Source organism: Tenrec ecaudatus, chromosome 13, assembly GCF_050624435.1.
Source record: "Tenrec ecaudatus isolate mTenEca1 chromosome 13, mTenEca1.hap1, whole genome shotgun sequence".
NCBI classification, from domain to species: Eukaryota; Metazoa; Chordata; class Mammalia; order Afrosoricida; family Tenrecidae; genus Tenrec; species Tenrec ecaudatus.
This window is the reverse complement of record NC_134542.1, coordinates 42,755,451-42,775,702: the sequence shown is the minus strand read 5'-3', so window position 1 is coordinate 42,775,702 and position 20,252 is coordinate 42,755,451. Positions and strand designations below refer to the sequence as shown.

General features: G+C 44.4%; 1 protein-coding gene and 1 pseudogene across 1 annotated transcript in view; one reads left to right on the top strand and one right to left on the bottom strand.

The window, feature by feature from the left end:
• HECW2 (HECT, C2 and WW domain containing E3 ubiquitin protein ligase 2) overlaps window positions 1-20,252 on the bottom strand; it is a 431,089-nt gene that overhangs the window by 234,109 nt on the left and 176,728 nt on the right. The window lies entirely within an intron of this gene.
• Window positions 16,633-18,326, top strand: LOC142423799 (actin, cytoplasmic 2-like; annotated as a pseudogene).

The window sequence follows — 20,252 nt, the reverse complement described above, 5'->3', positions numbered from 1 at the left end:
CAAGTGGCCTACAAATGGGCTTTGGGTCTCCACTCCGCACTCCCCCACCCATTCACTATGGTAAAATTTTTTGTTCTAATGATGCCTGATACCTGATCCCTTTGACATCTCATGGTCACACAGGGTGATGTGCTTCTTCCATGTAGGCTTTGTTGCTTCTGAGCTAGATGGCCAGTTGTTTACCTTCAAGCCTTTAAGACCCCAGATGCTATATCTTTTGATAGTGGGCACCATCAGCTTTCTTCACCACATTTGCTTATGCACCCATTTGTCTTCAGTGATTGTATCAGGGAGGTGAGCACACAATGATATGATTTTTCTTTCTTTGATGCCTGATAACTGATCCCTTAGGCACTTCGTGATCTCACAGACTTGTGTGCTTCTTCCATGTGGGCTTTGTTGTTTCTGAGGTAGATGGCCACTTGTTTACCTTCAAGCTTTTAAGACCCCAGATGCTATATCTTTCAATAGCCGGGCACCATCAGCTTTCTTCCCCACATTTGCTTATTCACCCACTTTGTCTTTAGCGGTTATGCCCGGAAGGTGAGCATCATAGAATGCCAATTGGACAGAAGAAAGTATTCTTGCATTGAGGGAGTACTTGAGTGGAGGCCCAATGTCCTTCTGCTACCTTAATACTAAACCTATAAATATAGGCACATAGATCTATTTCCCCATCCTCAAACATAAATATATTTGCATATGTACATGTCTTTATCTAGACGTCTATAAATGCCCTTTGCCTCCTAGCTCTTTCCTCTATTTCCTTTGACTTTCCTCCTGTCCCACTATCATTCTCAGTTCCCACCAGGGTTTCAACAATTCCTCTTTTTTCACATTACCCTTGATCATGCCCTACCAGGCCCCCCACACCCTCCTCACCATCAATTCGTTATCACTTGTTGTTCCCTTGTCTCTGGGTTTGTTAACACCACTTCCTTTCCCCCTACCTCCCCCTCTCCCATGCCCCCCCCCCAGAACTATTGGTCCCATTGTTTTCTCCTCCAGATTGTTCATCCAGCCTATTTTATTTAGACAGACCTGCGGAAATAATAACACAGAAAAACAAGACAGAGAACAACCAAGTAACAATATACAACAAAACAACAACAAACCAATGACAAAAAAAACACAACAAGAAAGAAAAGCTTGTAGTTAGTTCAAGGATCGTTTGTTGACCTTTAGGAGAGTTTTCCAGTCCAGATTCCCTTACTGTTCTTTTGCACCCCCTTAGTGTTTTGCCTCGATATGGCGGGGCAATTCCCACACTATGCCTGATATTGTCCCCTGTTGGGCTATGGGTCAGTGAGGGGCATCATGTCTCATAGTGGGGCTGCCCATGTGGTCCTCTCTGTGGACTAGCTGCTGTAATTGGGATCGTCCTCAAGGCCTGGTGGGCCAGGATGTGCTTCATTCTCTCCTCCTCCCCCTTCATCTGCTCCCGTGTGCTCCATTCAGATGTCCCTCTCCTAGAGCTGCAGATTCAATGCCATCCTTTGAAATAAATTATTCTTGGGGGAGGGGCAGGTGTCCACTTAATAGTTGGGATTGGGGTCGGTCCTCCAGACCTCTCCACTGGTTCCCTGTAGTGCGAGCTTTAAAAAGATTATTACTGATACTCAAATGAACAATTTCTTTGGGTGTAATTTCTTCTAAATAAAAATGTGTGTGCATATAATTTTTATTGCTTTAATCGTGTTCCTTTTTAAAAATAAAAGATGTCACTTTGGTGACTAAGGTGCACCTGATCCAAAGGATATTTTTTTAAATCATTTTATTGGGGGCTCGTACAACTCTTATCACAATCCATACATCCATCCATTGTGTCAAGGACATTTGTGCATTTGTTGCCATCATTCTCAAAACATTGGCTTTCTACTTAAGTCCTTGGTATCAGCTCTACATTTTCCCCTCCCTCTCTGCCCTGCCCCCCACCCTCCCAAACTCTTGATAACTTATAGATTTTTATTTTGTCATTATCTTACACTGTCCAACATCTCCCTTCACCCACTTTTCTGTTGTCTGTTCCCAGGGAGGAGGTTATATGTAGATTCTTGTGACTGGGTCCCCCTTTCTACCCCACGTTCTGGTATCGCAAAGAGTCTTAGAAGCACATGAAAGTTGGACAATGAGAAAAGATGAAAGCCGCAGCACTGGGGCGTGCAGACTGTGGTATTGGTGAAGGATATTGAATACGTGTGGGCTGCCACAAGAATGAGCAAATAGACCTTAGAAGAATTTCAAATTATCAGGCAAAGCAATCATTAGAAAAAGACATCATGGTTGATAAAGTAGAAGACCAAGAAAAACGGAGGAAAACCCTCACTGAGCTGGATCGACACAATAGACAAAACAAAGAACTGGAGCATAGGGACCAACTTTTTCTTAACAGAGAGAGTGAAGAATGTTTGGTGGGCTATTTCAGCTCACAGACATTCTTAGGTGCTGGTCATATTTGCTCGGCCTTGAGGAAACAAGGAATTACATGAGTTACAGTTCAGAGAAAGAAGATTAGGTTTGAAATCTTATGGGAGAAGGCGACGTCCTCAGAATTCCCGCGCCTAAGAGCTTATAGAAGCACACAGCCCTGTGGATTTTGAAGCCCAACCAACAGGATGTCACATGGAAAAGGAAGCATCAGAGATAAGGGAACAAACAGAACTTGTGAATATCTGCTAAGAAACATCACGGGGTCATGAGGTGTCCCTGGGATCAGGGATCAGGCATCAAAGACCCAAACAAAACAAACAAACAAAAAGCATATGGACGGGAATGAGGGGGAAGGCAGAGTGGAGACCCAAAGCCCATCAATTGGACACCCCCTATCAGAAAGCCACAAGGATGGGATGAGCCAGGCAGGGCGCAGAATAGCACCAAGGAAACACACAACATTCCTCTAGTTCTTTAATGCTTCCTCCTACGGCTCCCCTCCCCCACGACCATGAGCCCAGGTCTATCTTACAAATCTCGCTAGACCAGAACATGTAGACTGGTACAGATAAGAGCCCGCAACACAGGGAATCCAGAACAGATAAACCCCACAGGAACCTTGGGGGAGTAAGGGGGAACCGATCACAACGATCAATGTATGGCCCCCATCCCAGGGGGACAAGCAGAAGAAAAGTGGGTAAAATGAGACAGCAGTCAGTGTAAGACATGAAAAAAAGAGAGAGAATATAAATTATCAGGGGGGCGGGAGAGTGGGACAGGAAGGGGGAAAATGAGCTGATGTCAAGGGCACAAGTAGAAGGGAAATGTTTTGAAAAGATGATAGCATATGTACAGATGTGTTTGACAAAAATGGATATATGTATGGATTGTGATAAAAGCTGTAAGAGCCGACAATTAAAAAAATTAAAATAAAAAATATAGAAAAGTCACACGAGAGACTGTGATTACGGCCTCCAAATGTTATTTTACTACCTGCACTGTTCAAATAAGCTGATCATAAGAACGGGGGTGGGGTGAGGGGCACCATGGTATTTTAGGCACTGCCAGTAAAAACTACTTAATTTTAATTATCAAATAAATTCTGAAGAGCTTTCTTTAAAGGCCCTGAATGATCTCACTCTACTGACTTGTCAACAATGAAATGATGCTTCAAAGGAGCCTAGAAAATGCCTGGTTAACACCACTGTCCTCCTACAAGAGGTAAGACTGAAACGAGAACGTTCTAAACAGCTAGAACCATTCCAGGTCCTGGGCGGGCACCCCTAGAAAGAGGACTCAACATACAGCTGCGCCAAGCACCCCAACAAGCTGAGTGCAATTTCAGTTCACCATGAAAGGGAATTTTTTTGGTTCAAAAACCACCCTTAGGCACAAGCCAATTTCTTCTCTGGCACTCAGTCCAAGACAGAGGTCTGCTCCACTGTCGGAAGAAAAGTTGACTGTGCTAAATAAGTCAGGTTGCCTTCGTAAAGAACTTTTGAGTTTTTCTTTTAATAAATTTGATTATACTTTTTAAAAAATCATCTCTAGGAACTGACATGCGAGTCCCTGGTGGTGCAAATGGTGACAAGCTCAACTACTAACCAGCCAAAGACAGGTGGCCAGAGCCCACACCTCGCTACCTCGGCAGACAGGCCTGCTGCCTCCTTTCCAAAAAGTCGCGGTCTTGGAAAGCCCCTTGGAGCCATTCCACCCTGCACTTATAGGGTCATCAGGAGGCTGACTCAACTCCATGGCAACCAACAAAAACAATACTCTTACAGAGAAACTGGCTGTAGTACCCAAATCCCTCTAAGGTAAGGTGACCAGATTTTTACATTGGTAAAGCGGGACACCATCGATAAAACTCATATCCTGGAGAAATAGCCACATGGCAGCCGAAAATCCTATACCCTAGCTTGTCGTGCATTCTTTCCAAAAATCAGGACTTTTTTAAAATGCCACAGGACGCGGGGAAAAATTGTAAACACTCAGGACTGTCCCGCCAAAAGCGGGACGTCTGGTCACCTTTCTCTAAGGACCAGCTCCACGGCAAAGGACATCCCTCTTCACCATCACACCTTCCCACGATTCACAGAGTGGGCAGCGGCCATAACCAATGCAGGTCTCACTCGCTCATCTAGACACCGAGGTCAGGAGAGTAAACGATCTCTCAACAAATCATTTTACTGGGGGCTCTTACAGCTCTTATCACAACCCATACAGCATCAAAAACATTTGGACAGATGCTGCCATCATCATTTCAAAACATTTTCCTTCTGCTTGAGCCCTTGGTATCAGCTCCTCTTTTTTCCTCTTCCACCTTCCCACCCTCATGGACCCCTGATAAATTATAAATTATTATTATTTTCGTATCTTACACCATCCCGTTGTCTCCCTTTGCCCATTGTAATACATCCATCCTTATAGTTGGTTCCCCATTTCTCCCCCTTCTCCTCCCACCTTCCCCCTACCCTCATGATTTCGCTACTCCCATTACTGTTCCTGAGGGGTTTATTTGTCCTGGATTCTGTGTGTGGAGAGCTCTTATCTGTACCAGTGTGGGTGCTCCAGTATAGCTGGATTTGTAAAGTAGAACTGGGGTCATGACAGTGTGTGTGTGTGTGGGGGGGGAAGCATAAAGAACTAGAGGAAAGCTATGTGTACCATTGGTGCCGTGCTATACCTGGCTGACTCATCCCTTCCTTGTGACCCTTCTGTGAGGGAATGATGACATCCCCTCATTTCCTTTCTATATCTAAAAACTCTATGACTCTACATTAAAAAAAATCAACTGATGAAAATACAGTATTTCACTATCAGCACTCAACTATTTTAAACAAGAAATGAAACTTACCTGCATTTCTCAAAACTTATGTAAAATGAAGAATTGTGGATGTTCCAATCATTTAGCATCACAATGCAAAGATGATAGAGATATAGCATATCTTAGCAATACTATAGTACTTAAAAATACTGTTACAAGTAATATTTTTAAAGTAACTTGATTTGTTTCATGGTGCCCCAGTCAAACTGAATCACTGATAGACCATAAGTTACCTGACACATGGGGAACTGTCACCTTGTACAAATCAGTAGCTACAAGGGGTCATGTGCACGGCACAATTCACCTTGTTTATCTCCTAGAAATGACTCTGGAACACCAATTTGGGCACTTAAAGGGAACCAAGCTATCTCAGAGCCCAAAGCAAAGAATTTAAGTTCCTCCAGATATTATCTGAATTCTTAAAGATTTTCCTTTATGCACTGAATTTTTTGTCATATAAAAATATGCCAATATTACAAGTTAAAAAAAACTCTATTTGGATGCTTTAAATACATAAGATTGTATTCAAACAAACAAATAAAAAACTCACTACCATCAAGTCAATACTGACTCTAGTATTAGTTAACCTAGATTCCCAGGCAGATGCTTCTATGGGAAGCTAAGAGATAGGAAGTGACCATGTTACCTCTGTGACACTATTAAATCTTAAACACAATACAGAAGGGGGAAATGTGGGAAACTAACACGAGTGAAATCTGACTGGGACTTATTCCCTGACTGGTACGGAGAGAATCTGGAAAGCTGGTACTCCTCGGTTTGGAAGGCCCCCACTCTGGTAAGTTGGAGACAGAGTCCAAGTACAGTGTCCTGCGTTGACCATCATTTCCACAGTCTCTGCCCTTACAGCAAGCACATGGTTGGTTCTGTCTCCCTGCAGAAGCAGACGCTCCTGTTTGCTCGGTCTTTTCCCGCCACGGCATCCAGCCCCTCTCCTACCTTCCCCCAACAGCAGATGAACATAGGGGGGCTCCGCCCCCGAGCCTGGATACAAAATGCTTGCAATGAGCCTGAGTTTGGGGCGTGGCTATATTAATTTGTTCATTAAAATTGCCTTGACAGCTTTCAATGTATAGAAAAAATATTTCCAGGCAGAAATTCAAAGTTTTTAACCTTTTTTTAGGTTAGTGTTTCAGTAACATGATAGCTTAGTGACAAAAATACTCTGAAAAACAGTACTTATTTTTATAGGATGATCTTGTAATAATTTTGTAATAGCAATTACTTATACTAGCAGTATGATTGTCACATTGTGAACATAGTATGTGTACCTATTTCAGAATGTCTGAAAACTACAGGTGACAAACAAGATACAGTTTTGAAAAAAAAACTATGACTATTTAGAATAGCAAATACATATTTTTGGAACAAAAGAACAGAAAAGGACAGGGAGGAAATGAAAATAAAAAGCAATAATTGCACAGAACTCACATAATACATTTACTTATATTCAAACATACAATACTTTGTATATTGAGGCTAGACCCCATAAGAAAGGAAACAGAGGAACAAAAAGCCAGAAAACTCTATAATAATTGAGAGTAACAAAGATCCAATAAAGATGATTTTAAAAATAAAATAATCTTAAAAGTATAGGATAACTAAAAGTTCTCTAGCATGCTTGTCACCTAGAAGTTCCCTACTACTGATGATTAAGTGAATTAGTTAATTAATAACAAAAAGCGTTCTGGTCAATAAATAATTGAGAAAAGTATGAAATGTGAAATAATCTTCAATAAAAATATTTAATATTGCAATCACTCTAGTCTAACCAAACCTACTCTGAAAGTACTTATTGTTGATCACAGAATGCAAACTTCTGTAGGAATTACAACTAAATGTAAAGAAAAGACAAATCCTCACAACTAAGCCAAAAGATAGCATCATGAGGAACAGAGAAAAGGATGTTCCAAGAATGTCATTTTATGTGGCTCCACGATCACCTCTTAGGGAAACAAACAAAATCCCCAACACTCGCTGCCATTGAGTCAGTGCTGACTCCTGGCGACCCTTGTGGGTATCTGAGACTGGGTCTATTTATGGGAGTAGAAAACCTAGTCTTGCTCCCACGGATCTGCTGATGGTTTCAAACTGCCAGCCATGAGGATCGCAGCCCAGCGTGTAATCACCACACCACTGAAGTTCCTTATGGAACAGTTATCAAGAAATCAGACAACACATTGCACTGGGCAGATGGGCTACAAAAGACTCCTTTAAAGTTTTACAGAGCAGGCTGTACCTTGGAGGACCAAGGTGGCCCCATATGCATGTGAAAGGTGGAGGAAGACAGCGGAAGAAGTGATGCATTAGAATCACAATGTTGGCGATCGATACAGTAAGTAAGCACTCTAACTGCCAGGAGAACAAACAAATCAGTCTTGGAAGAACAGCTAGAATGTTCCATAGACTCTAGGATGGACAGACTTTATCCGACATACGTGGGGCATGTTCTCAGGAGGCACCCGTCCCTGGAGAAGGACATCATGCTTGGTAACGTGGAGGGGCAGCAAAGACCAAGGGCTCTCCAGTGAGGCGGCTGCCCCCTGGGCTCCAACATACCAAAGGTGAGGAGGGCCCAGAACTGTATGGTGCTGGGTTCTGTTGTGCATGGAGTCGCTAAAGACTCAGAACCCACTTGATGACCCCTAACAACAACAACAACAGCAAAATCCAGTCTTAATGAAATTAATGACATATACTTTATCGTATAAAAAGCAGAGAGCTGCCTACAGTGCTCAGGATGCAACATAAACAGACTTAAGGGTTACGAGTAAAATTGAAAGACAAATTATAACACATTATAATCGGAACTAAAACTGGTATGAAAACAAACCCAGGACAAGGGGTCAGGAAAATGGCCCAATGGTCTGGGCAAGTTAGGGAGGCAGCCCTGAGCGGGGGAGTCCTAGAAAGGACATGCAGCAGAGGGTTGCCGGGCAGAAAGAGGGGAGGAGGCAGGAGAAGAGATACAATCCCCCGGCAGAGAGCGCATCAGCTTTTCCTCCTCCTGGCAGAACCTTTCTTCCAATGACCACCAGAAAAAAGTTCTACTTCAAAATAAGTTGAGATAGCATCTTCTTGGTGAAGTCTTTTCTAACCCTTACCACTCTGAGCCTATCTAAGGCATCAGATGGCTCGTCCATGTTCTTTATGACTGTTCTTACTGCACTGCACGATGACGGCATTTCTTTCCTGCCTATGTCTCACCCACTAACCAAACCAACCAACCAGCCTGTACATCTTTACAGGAGTACAAAGCCTCGCGTTCTCCTGCAGAGTGGCTGCTGGCTTCATCCTTGCAGTTGGCGGCCCAGAATGTACCCCACGAGGCCACCACGGCTCCTTGTACTCTATTACACTGTGAGCTATTCAGCCTGTGTCATTGTGTGGTGGCAGACAAACATTAGGCCTTCGGTGTATTAGGCAGACAAATGTTTGTGATAGGACAGCTGCTGCTAGGTCCCCATCTATACCACTGCCACTGAGTTGATTCCAACCCTACTGGGGTTTTCCAGGCAGTAAATCTTTACAGGAACAGACAATTCTATCTCTCTTCTGTGGTACAGCTGGCGGGTTTGAACTACTAAACTTGGGGTTAGTGGTCTAATACTTAACCTGACAGCACCACCAGGGCTCCCCTGCCCATACATACATTCATATTAGAAATATACAAGGTCGGCATTAGTATTACCATTTTGTAGTCAAAGAAATTGGCGCCCAGAACAGTTAAATGATTCTCCCAAGAAAACCAAGAGGAAAAACCATCGTTTGCCCCATGTCCTCACTCCAAAGAAAAGTTGTTTGATTTCCTGATGAAATCCTTTCTAAAGTTAGAAAGTCCTTTCTCAGGGGGGAAAGGTTACAACCCTAAACGTATCTCAGGGATTAAATGAGTCCTCACCCATGGTCTTCATTATGGTCTGACCCCAATGCATTATGGTTACATTCTTCCTAAATAAAACTAAGCTCACTGCCATCAAGTCATTCCAAACCACAGAAACCCTATCGGGCAAATTAGAAGATCCCCTGTGGGTTTAGGAAGACTATCCATCTTCCTGAGGTTGAGGTCAATGGACCCACCTAATTTTACGCATTTCAAGGATTGTTTGTGATGTAATTTTTCTGTACATTAGTACAGCCCTGATAATGAGGTTGTTATTGTTTTTGTGTGTTGTGAGGTTCCATCTCACAGTGGCCTCATGGTTAACAGTGAGATGATGCGTGGTCCTCACCGTTGTAATGTGGGTTCACTGCTGCAGCCACCACGTCAATCCATCTCCTTGACGGTCTTCTTCTTCTTCGCTTTTTCTGCTTCACCAAGCTAGACGCCTTTCTCCAGAGAAATGGTCTCTCCTGAAAACATTTCCAACGTGAGATCCTCTCTTCCAAGGAGCATCCTCGCCATCCTCTCTTCCGTGACAGATCTGTTCGTTCTTTGGGCAGCCTACTTTTTATATTCTCTGCCAACACGAAATGATCCAAATGCATTCATTCTTCATAGGCCATCCTTAGTCACTGTACCACGTCCACGTGCATAGGAGGCGATTGAAAATACCATGGTTTGGGGCAGGTACTCCCTTGTCCTCAAGCATCCTTTGCCCTTCATCAGTTTAGAGAGGTCTTGACCGCAGATTTACCCACTGCAATGCATGTTTTATTTCTTAACTGCTGCTCCCATGAGCATCGACTATGGATCCAATAATGATTTGAAGAACTACAATAAGTTGAGAAAATGTGCCCGTTCATAGGACTTGACTTTTGTTTTATACATTTTAAAATAGGAGAAAAAAGATCCAGGCTCTCTCAATGAGCCTACCTTGGGAGTTTTGTAATTTATAACTTAACTAAAGTAAGGCCCAAGATAGCGCTACGTATGCTTAAAGGAAGAATCCTCCTGCGTCACCATTACATCCAAATTTCAGCACTCGTCTCCACAATTTTCAACAGACTAAAAATGAGTTGCCTGCATTTTTTCCCAGAGTTCCTCTCCAGTCCATATGAGGGTGCACTACTGTGAAGTGGGTCCTGCATTTACTTACTAATAATGTCAACCAGACTGTGGGAAATAATTGACGGAAATAAATATAATGACTCTGATAGTTTCCACAGCTCGACTGTCGTGCAAAGATTGCCAGGCTAAGGATGGTGAAACACTAAAGCTCTATAAATAAAGATAAAAATAGATGGTTCTAAATGAGGAGCATGTGACAGCCCATTAAGGGGAAAACCGCCTGGGGATAAAGTGAAAAGATGTCTGACATACTTGGAACATTTTATCATCGACCACATTAACCAAAAAAGAAAGGGGAGGTGGGAGGAGGGAGATATTCTTTGATTTGGTAAATCAACAAGGATTTCAAATGAAATTTAAAGCTCCTCCTACATCTGCTACTCTCCTACTTGTTTCCATTTATATGAGGGGAAAGTTCATGGAAAGATGGAATGAAAAGATAATGGAACTTTTCCACTAAAGTTTGGAACCTTCGTGCATATAATGGAGATTGTGTGTTTGTGTGTGTGTTCGCACACACGCGACAGCCAAAGGAAAAGAGATAAGAAATTCAAATCAAATCCATCTGTATTCAATTCCTGCTAATTCAGAGAAGTCATTTTTCTCATCCTTAGGCTATTTTGCTCATGCAATCAGTTGTCCTTTTCAATTACTAAGCTTGGAGAGAGTTTGTTATGCAAAGAACATAATTGTAACAATCCTTATCTATGGAAACAATAATAGCAATGATCACTGTTGAAGGAGTTTTTTAATGGAGGGAATTGAATGTTGCCAATAAAAAAGAAGCTAGGGGGCTGTCTTATGGAAAGAAAAAAAAAAGCTAGGGAGAGAAGGGATGTAAATAAAAATGCTCTGATCCCTGTACGGTGTGACAGCTGTCTGAAGACCTGCATTCACTGTAGTCTTGGTTGGTTCAATTACATTTGCTGAAATTTTAAAAGACAAGCTCTAACAGAAGAGGAACACAAAGTTGAGTTTCCAAGCAAAATAGAATGAGGAAGAACAAGGACCATGGGGTGCTCAGAGGTAAAGTAAACATCATTTCAATGAAGACCAGGAAAGGGGGGCGGGAGGGTCAGCCTATGAAAAGCATAGTACACAGAAAACAAAATAACAAGTAGAATTAAGTCCAAATAGGTACTTACAAACAGTAAATGTATAAACAAACACTAAACTCACTAGCTTAAAAGAGATGCTCAACCTTTTTATAATTAGAAAAAATCATCAATCTATGGGTGATTTGCAGTAAATATTTACACTAGCATGATTTACAAATGCATACCAAAGAAATGGTGAAGGTGAAGCACCAGGAACCAATACATCAAGCCAAATCGGAGCAAAGGGAAGGTGATATAGCACTGACCTCTGACAAAACTGACTTTAAGGCAGATAGCACCACTTAAAAACAATGATACACTACAAATGTGCTCCCTGCATCGGTATGCCCACTTTTCAGTACTCTTGGAGTATGAAAAGTCAATTACAGCCCACTGTAAAACTGACTGTGTGAGGCAAGCAATTATTTTTTAAGTTGGTTTAGGGTCTTATTAAAATAAACATTTTAAAATTCTTAAGCCAATGCTATCTCAAATCCATCACAAAATCTATACACTTACTTGACATTTACTAGTTATAGCCCTGGTGGCCTACTGGGATACTTGTCGGCTACTAACCGCAAGGTCAGCAGTTCAAAAGCACTAGTTGCTCCCCAGGAGAAAGATGACACTTACAAGTCCCATAAAGATTCAGTCTCAGAAAGCCAAAGGGTCAGTTCTACCATGTCCGATTGAGTTGCTATGAGTCAGAATCAACTTCATCTCATAGAGTTTTGAACTGAGTGCTAGTTCACATACGAATATATAAACCTCCTTTAAGAAAACGATGACACAAATAAGTAAGGGAAGAAAAATCAGGCCTCCAGAAACATTTATAGAAATAATTAGGTAATGCCTGTAAAACTACATTCTGTTTTCTTAGCATCAAACACTGCTTGTCACCAATGTATTGGGGGTAAAATGTTTTATAGTTTACTTGGTTGCACTCAGTTATGTACTTTTGGAAAGCCTACCTAAAATCCAAGGATGTCTCTCAGAAACATTTTCAACACATTGATTTCTCCTTGATGAGTCAAACCTTCAACATGCAGCTTTTAAACAGAAAGCTTGTCAGAGTTAGCAATACAGTACTATTTCAGACTCCACCAACTGCCACTATGCATCCACAGGGTCAGCCAGTGTCCTGGGAGAGTCTTCTCATTCAGCCTACAGAACACCGTGCAAAGTATATCCCAAAGTATGACAGTCAGCATCCATTCTTACAGAGACCATGCAAGAGTGCCATAAGCTTTGGAATGGGCCAAAAGATTAGGCATGCTGTTAGCAAGAAACGTCTGCTATGGCAGAGCCACTGACTGCTCACACATGGCCCAGGACTCCTCCCCATTTCTCAGTCCTCTTGCAGTTAAATGTGAAATAATAGAACTAGTGTTGAACAATGGACTCTGAGAAGTGGAATGGGATACTGTGGAGCCCACAATTAAGAGCTGATATGAGCATCAACACATTTATGAGCTGAGGTGAGCGCCTGGCTCTCTGTTGCCCTAACACCTGACTGAAGAGGCCATGTGTTCCAGATGGTGTTTGTGTTAGTCTGGGTAGACTAGAAAAAAAATTCATAAACACGCATATGTGTAGAAAAAAGAGGTTTATCTACAAAAGCAGTAGCATAATGAGAAAATATCCCAGCCCTGTCCAGATCAAGTCCATATGTCCAAGATTAGCCCAAATGTCCGATACCAATCTATAAAGTCCTCTACATACTCACGAAACACCTGCAATGGCACCGAATGCAGGAAGATCACAGGCCAGTAGGTGGGAGGTCTTGTGGATCCAGTGGTAGTGTAGGCATCTCAGCACTGACAGGGGTCTCCACATGGCTTCTCCAGCTCAGGGCACTAGCATAGCTTCATCTGTCTTGTCAGTAGAGAGTCTCTCCGGGAGTGAGTGTAGAGACAGTGTGTCTCCTGCCTCCAAGGAGGAAATACAGGAGTTCCCAGAATCCTCAGGAAAAGGCCATGCCCACACAGAGGCCACACTGACTGTATCCTGATTGACAAACTAGACTCCACCCCTACACTCTTTTTTTTTTAATTTTAACAATTTATTAGGGGCTCATACAATTCTTATCACAGTGCATACATATACATACATCAATTGTATAAAGCACATCTGTACAGTCTTTGCCCTAATCATTTTTTTCTCCTCTTTTCTTTTTTTACATTTTATTAGGGACTCATACAACTCTTATCACCATCCATACATATACATACTTCAATTGTATAAAGCACATCCATACATACCCTGACCCAATCATTCTCAAGGCATTTGCTCTCCACTTAAGCCCTTTGCATCAGGTCCTCTTTTTTTTTCCCCTCCCTCCCCTTTCCCCCCTCCCTCATGTGCCCTTGGTAATTTATACCTCGTTATTTTGTCATATCTTGCCCTATCCGGAGTCTCCCTTCCCCCCTTCTCTGCTGTCCCTCTCCCAGGGAAGAGGTCACATGTGGATTCTTGTAATCAGTTCCCCCTTTCCAACCCACTCACCCTCCACTCTCCCAGCATCGTCCCTCACACCCTTGGTCCTGAAGGTATCATCCACCCTGGATTCCCTGTACCTCCAGCCCCCATATGTACCAGTGTACAGCCTCTGCCCTATCCAGCCCTGCAAGGTAGAATTCGGATCATGGTAGTTGGGGGGAGGAAGCATCCAGGATCTGGGGGAAAGCTGTGTTCTTCATCGGTACTACCTCGCACCCTAATTAACCCATCTCCTCTCCTAAAAGCCTCTATGAGGGGATCTCCATTGGCCGACACTTGGGCCTTGGGTCTCCACTCTGCACTTCCCCCTTCATTTAATATGGTATATATATACATATACATATACACATATATACACATACATACACACACTTATATCGTTGTTGTTTTTTTGCATGATGCCTTATACCTGGTCCCTTGGCACCTCGTGATCGCACTGGCCGGTGTGATTCTTCCATGTGGGCTTTTTTGCTTCTGAACTTGATGGCCGCTTGTTCACCTTCAAGCCTTTAAGACCCCAGACACTATCTCTTTTGATAGCCGGGTACCATCAGCTTTCTTCACCACATTTGCTTATGCACCCATTTGTCTTCATTGATCCTATCATGGAGGCGTGCAGTCAATGATATGATTTTTTGTTCTTTGATGCCTGGTAACTGATCCCTTTGGGACCACTCGATCACACAGGCTGGTGTGTTCTTCCATGTGGACTTTGTTGCTTCTGAGCTAGATGGCCACTTGTTTATCTTCAAGCCTTTAAGACCCCAGTCACTATCTCTTTTGATAGCCGGGCACCATCAGCTTTCTTCACCACATTTACTTGTTCACCCACTTTGGCTCCAGCCGTTGTGTCGGGAGAGTGAGCATCATAGAGTTCCAATTTAATAAAAGAAGGTATTCATGCATTGAGGGAGTGTTTGAGTAGAGGCCCAAGGTCCTTCCGCCACCTTAATACTTGACCTATAAATATAGACACATAGATCTATTTCCCCATCCTCCTATATATATTTGCATGTACATGTCTTTGTCTAGACCTCCATGAATGCCCTTTGACTCCTAGCTCTTTCCTCCATCTCCCTTGACTTTCCTCCTGCCCTACTACCATGCTTCATCGCCACCTGGGCTAGAGTATACCTCTTTTCTAAGCAACCTTACTCTAGATCATTTCCCACCATGCCTGCCACTCCCCCATCTCTACCATTTGGGATCCCATGTTTTTCCCTTGTCCCTGTGTTTGTTAACACCACTTCCTTACCCTCCCTACCCCCCCACCCCAAGTCCCCCCGGAACTGTCGGTCCCGTTGTTTTTCATCCAGATAGTTCATCCAGCCTGTCCTATTCAGACAGACCTGTGGAGTCACTAACATGCACGAAAACAAGACAGAGGAAAACAAAGCAACAGTATACAACCAGACAACAAAAACAAACCACTGACAAAGAACAGAACAAAACAGTTCACAAGAGAAAAGCTTGTAGTTAGTTCAGGGATCGTTTGCTGGCCCTTAGGAGCGTTTTCCAGTCCAGTCTGTTGGGGCACCACGCCCTGGCCCCAAAGTCCACTTTCAGCAATCCCTGGGGACCTTGCCACTCCATTCCCTTGCTGTTCCGCTGCACTCCCCCAATGATTTGCCTCGGTGTGGTGGGATCAGTTCAGGTGCAATTCCCACACTGTGTCTCCGGTGCTGTCCCCTGTATCGCCCTTAGTCACTGAGGGGCATCATGTCTCATAGTAGGGCCAGCCATGTTGTTCTCTCTGTGGACTGGCTGCTCTACTCAGGAACATCATCATCACGGCCTGGTGGGCCAGGCTGTGCTCCACTCTCTCCTCCTGCCCCTTCGTCTGCTCCCGTGTGCTCTGATCAGATATGTCCATCTCCCGGAGCTGCAGAGTCAATGTCGTCCTTTGGAACAAATTCTTTTCGGGGGAGGGGCAGGAATCCACTTAATTTATGGTGCTGGGGCCAGCCTCCCAGACCTCTCCACTGGTTCCCTCCTCCACGCCGGGATATTGCCTCAAACTGACACCAGATTATGTAACTACCATAGTGCTAGCACAAGATGGTAGAACCTTAAAAGCTCCATATCACAATACTCCAATAGTAGTGATCTCCATTCCTGAATGGGAAAACAAAGCAAGCCTCCACAACAAGTCATGATGTACATACGCCATTAGAAACTCCAATGTAGTGAATTACTTCATATAGATCTTCTAACCATAGTTCCTCTAACTCCCACCAAATGACCATTTCCTGGTAGGACTGGGTAAGAGACAGTACAAAGACACTGATAAGTCTTGAGGCTTCCTCATCCCCCTCTATCATGACCCCAATCCTGCCTTTCACTGTGGGCTAGGCCAGAGTATGTACACACAGGTACAGATAAGAGCTCAGGACACACAGAATCTAGGTCAGATAAACCCCTCAGGCACAGAAATAGGAGTAGGGATACCAGGAAGGTAAGGGGAAGGTGGAGAGAGGAAAGGTGGAAAAAAAATCATGGGTGGAGGGAGACAGCAGTCAGTATAAGATATGAAATTAATAAAAATTTATAATTTATCAAGGGACCATTAGAAGGGATAAAAAGAGGAGCTGATACCAAGGGCTCAAATAGAATATAAATGTTTAGAAAAGAATGATGGCAACATATGGACAAATATGCTTGACATAATTGATGTATGGATTTTATAAGCCCTGTAAGAGCCCCCAATAAAATGATCTTTAAAAAAAGTGATAATAGGGTCTCAGTCTCCGCCGCCGCCTGTCTCAGCTGCTTCTCTGCTGCGCCGCCGCCAGTCTCTCCAGTCGCCATGGAAGAGGAAATCGCCGCGCTGGTCATCGACAACGGCTCCGGCATGTGCAAGGCCGGCTTTGCGGGCGACGACGCCCCCCGCGCCGTCTTCCCGTCCATCGTCGGGCGCCCCCGGCACCAGGGCGTCATGGTGGGCATGGGCCAGAAGGACAGCTACGTGGGCGACGAGGCCCAGAGCAAGCGAGGCATCCTGACGCTGAAGTACCCGATTGAGCACGGCATCGTCACCAACTGGGACGACATGGAGAAGATCTGGCACCACACCTTCTACAACGAGCTGCGCGTCGCCCCCGAGGAGCACCCCGTGCTGCTGACCGAGGCGCCCCTGAACCCCAAGGCCAACCGAGAGAAGATGACCCAGATCATGTTCGAGACCTTCAACACCCCGGCCATGTACGTGGCCATCCAGGCCGTGCTGTCGCTGTATACCTCCGGTCGCACCACGGGCATCTCATGGACTCCGGTGACGGTGTCACGCACACCCTGCCCATCTACGAGGGCTACGCCCTGCCCCACGCCATCCTGCGTCTGGACCTGGCCAGCCGCGACCTGATCGACTACCTCCTGAAGGTCCTGACGGAGCGGGGCTACAGCTTCACCACCACGGCCGAGCGCGAGATCGTGCGCGACATCAAGGAGAAGCTCTGCTACGTCGCCCTGGACTTCGAGCAGGAGATGGCCACCGCCGCCTCCTCGTCGTCCCTGGAGAAGAGCTACGAGCTGCCCGACGGCCAGGTCATCACCATCGGCAACGAGCGCTTCTGCTGCCCCGAAGCGCTCTTCCAGCCCTCCTTCCTGGGCATGGAGTCCTGCGGCATCCACGAGACCACCTTCAACTCCATCATGAAGTGTGACGTGGACATCCGGAAGGACCTGTACGCCAACACGGTGCTGTCTGGCGGGACCACCATGTACCCTGGCATCGCAGACCGCATGCAGAAGATCACAGCGCTGGCACCCAGCACCATGAAGATTAAGATCATTGCTCCCCCTGAACGCAAGTACTCCGTGTGGATCGGCGGCTCCATCCTGGCCTCACTGTCCACCTTCCAGCAAATGTGGATCAGCAAGCAGGAGTACGACGAGTCGGGCCCCTCCATTGTCCACCGCAAGTGCTTCTAGACAGACTGCCCGCAGGTGCTGCCACCTGCCGCCTGAGCGCGATGACAGCGCAGGTCGGCCCCTCATGCTGGCTCGTGAAACTGGAAGAAGCCTTTGGAAGAATTGTTCTTGAAGCACCAATCGTCAGACTTGTTGCTGATCTCGACCTTGTATTCACGTTAACTGTCCCCCTGGTCTGTGTTCAATGCCCTGTACATCCTTTGATTTCAACCCTAGCACCGGCAACCGGGGTGCAGGAGGCCTGGCCAGTGTGTGCAGGGTGCTCACGGAAGAGCTGTGGGCTCCAGGATCGCCCGGAGGCCAGCAGGGGACCGGAAGCAGCCAGTCCTTGCTGTGTGCGGCCTGCGGGGCAAAAGAATCTGAGCCTTGGGACCAAGTGTCCTTTCTTTAGCTGATGTTGGCTGCTGGAGCCCCGGGGGCTGTTACTTGCCTTGAGTTGGAAGACGGTTTGCATTTAAACCTGTAAATTTACTCATTCTTTTAATTTATGTAAGGTTTTTTTTTTGTACGCAATTCTCAACTCTTTGAGATGACACAACAAATTTTGGTTTTCTACTGTTATGTGCGAACAATAGGCCCCAGCAACACGGCGTTGTGTAAGGAGAAATAAAGTGCTACAGTGAATGGCAAAAAAAAAAAGTGATAATAAAAGCAATACAAATTAAAAAATCACAGTGAATTTTCACAAGGGTGTGAAGAAACTGGAAGCTCATCCACTTTTGGTTCTTTCTCCTTCGGAGTGGCCAGTGGTTTCTAAGTGTTGACTCAGCAGCTACCATCCCACTTCTGGTGGATATTAAAATACACAATCAGTGTGGAAAGAATGATTATTTTTTAAAAATTAACAACAAGCCACTAATAAAATGTTTTAATTGTATCATATTTAATGTTTTGTTTAATAAAATGTTCTATGATTTTGTAACCATAAGAAGAAAAATACACCAAAAATAACAATAATAATAAATATATCATATGACCTATCAGTCACTCTACTTGGTATTTTTTCTTGAGAAATGAAAGCCGTGAGACAAGTATATAATATGATGTACACCCATGTCATCACAGCACTAGTCACAAAAGCAGAAGGATGGAAACACCTAAATGCCCTTCAGTGGAAAAATGGACACGTAAACTTTAGTCTATACACACAATGAGATACTATGAAAATGTCAAGAATTACTCAGAATCTGTGAAACGCTTCACAACATGGATGAACCTGGTGGATAGTGCCCATCTACTACTACGGACGGCTCTGAAAAAAGATCACCTTAAAAGGTTCTGGCCAGAGTGGGAGAAAATTATGGAACAAAAATGATAAAAGACACCAGGCTTACTGATGGGAATGAGATTGGTGGGACCCCAAATTGTGGATGTTAGCCTTCAGATATGGAAATAAACTCTCCTCTGTGTTAGAATAATCAGTCATTTAAGATCAAAGGGGCAGCATTTATCCAGCCACTAAGTTCAAAACATTAAGAAAGAACTATGAATGGAAACAGAAAAACAGGAAGTGGATAAATGACAGAACATTGAAAGTAATGCAATAGGTGAGTTGAGTCAGAATAGGTATGAATCGTTGAACGTAAAACTATGATCCGTTCTGTAAACCTTCACCTGACAATAAAAGTCTTTTTTTGAATTAAAAAAAAAAAGATTCTGTGACTGCCATCCTGTTTGATGTAAAAATGAAACCACCTCAGAAGCAGAAAGAGGAGATTTTCCTGCCAGTAAGAGAGAGAGAGCCAGGAGCAGAGCTAGTCTTTTGGATCCGGATCGCCATATGTGGAGCCTCCTTAATCCAGGAGACAGCTCAGCTGTCCACCACTGGAGCGGCAGGGGCAGGAGCCAGCAGGAGACACAGCGATGGCCAGCCAGCCAGCAGAGCAAGTAGAGCTGAGTGCTTGCCAGCAGGAGGTTGACTGTGGAGTGGGATCCCTCCAGGCACTTAATTGGAGGAGCCCAGGGAGCTGGAGCTGAGTGTTTTGAAGCTTACAGTAGAGTGGTCATTTATTAGCAGCCCTAAAAGGGCTTTGTAATGTTGCCTGAGCATTTTTACAGAGGCCTGACCAAGAGGCTGGGGGTCAGAGAGAGGCTGGCCTGTTGGCCCAGCAGAGAAGCCATTGTCTTGCCGAAACAATTGTATCCTGATTTGTAAACTGTTAGTGTCCCTAATAAAGCCCATAATCATGAGCACTGTGAGTTGTGTGTGGCCATGAATTATCAAGCCCAGCTGGGAAGTAGAGTGCCCTGGGAGGAATGGTTGGTGTCAGAGTAAGAGGAAGCATGTCAGTCCCCTGCCTTAAGGCAATCAGTCCCGGAGTCAGATGCCATTACAAAGCAACGATCATTTGTTGTAGTTAATTACTACAGCATAACTTAAGCTCTCCTAATCCAACTAAACTCAAACACTCGGTGTCATCGCATCAATTACAAGTCAGAC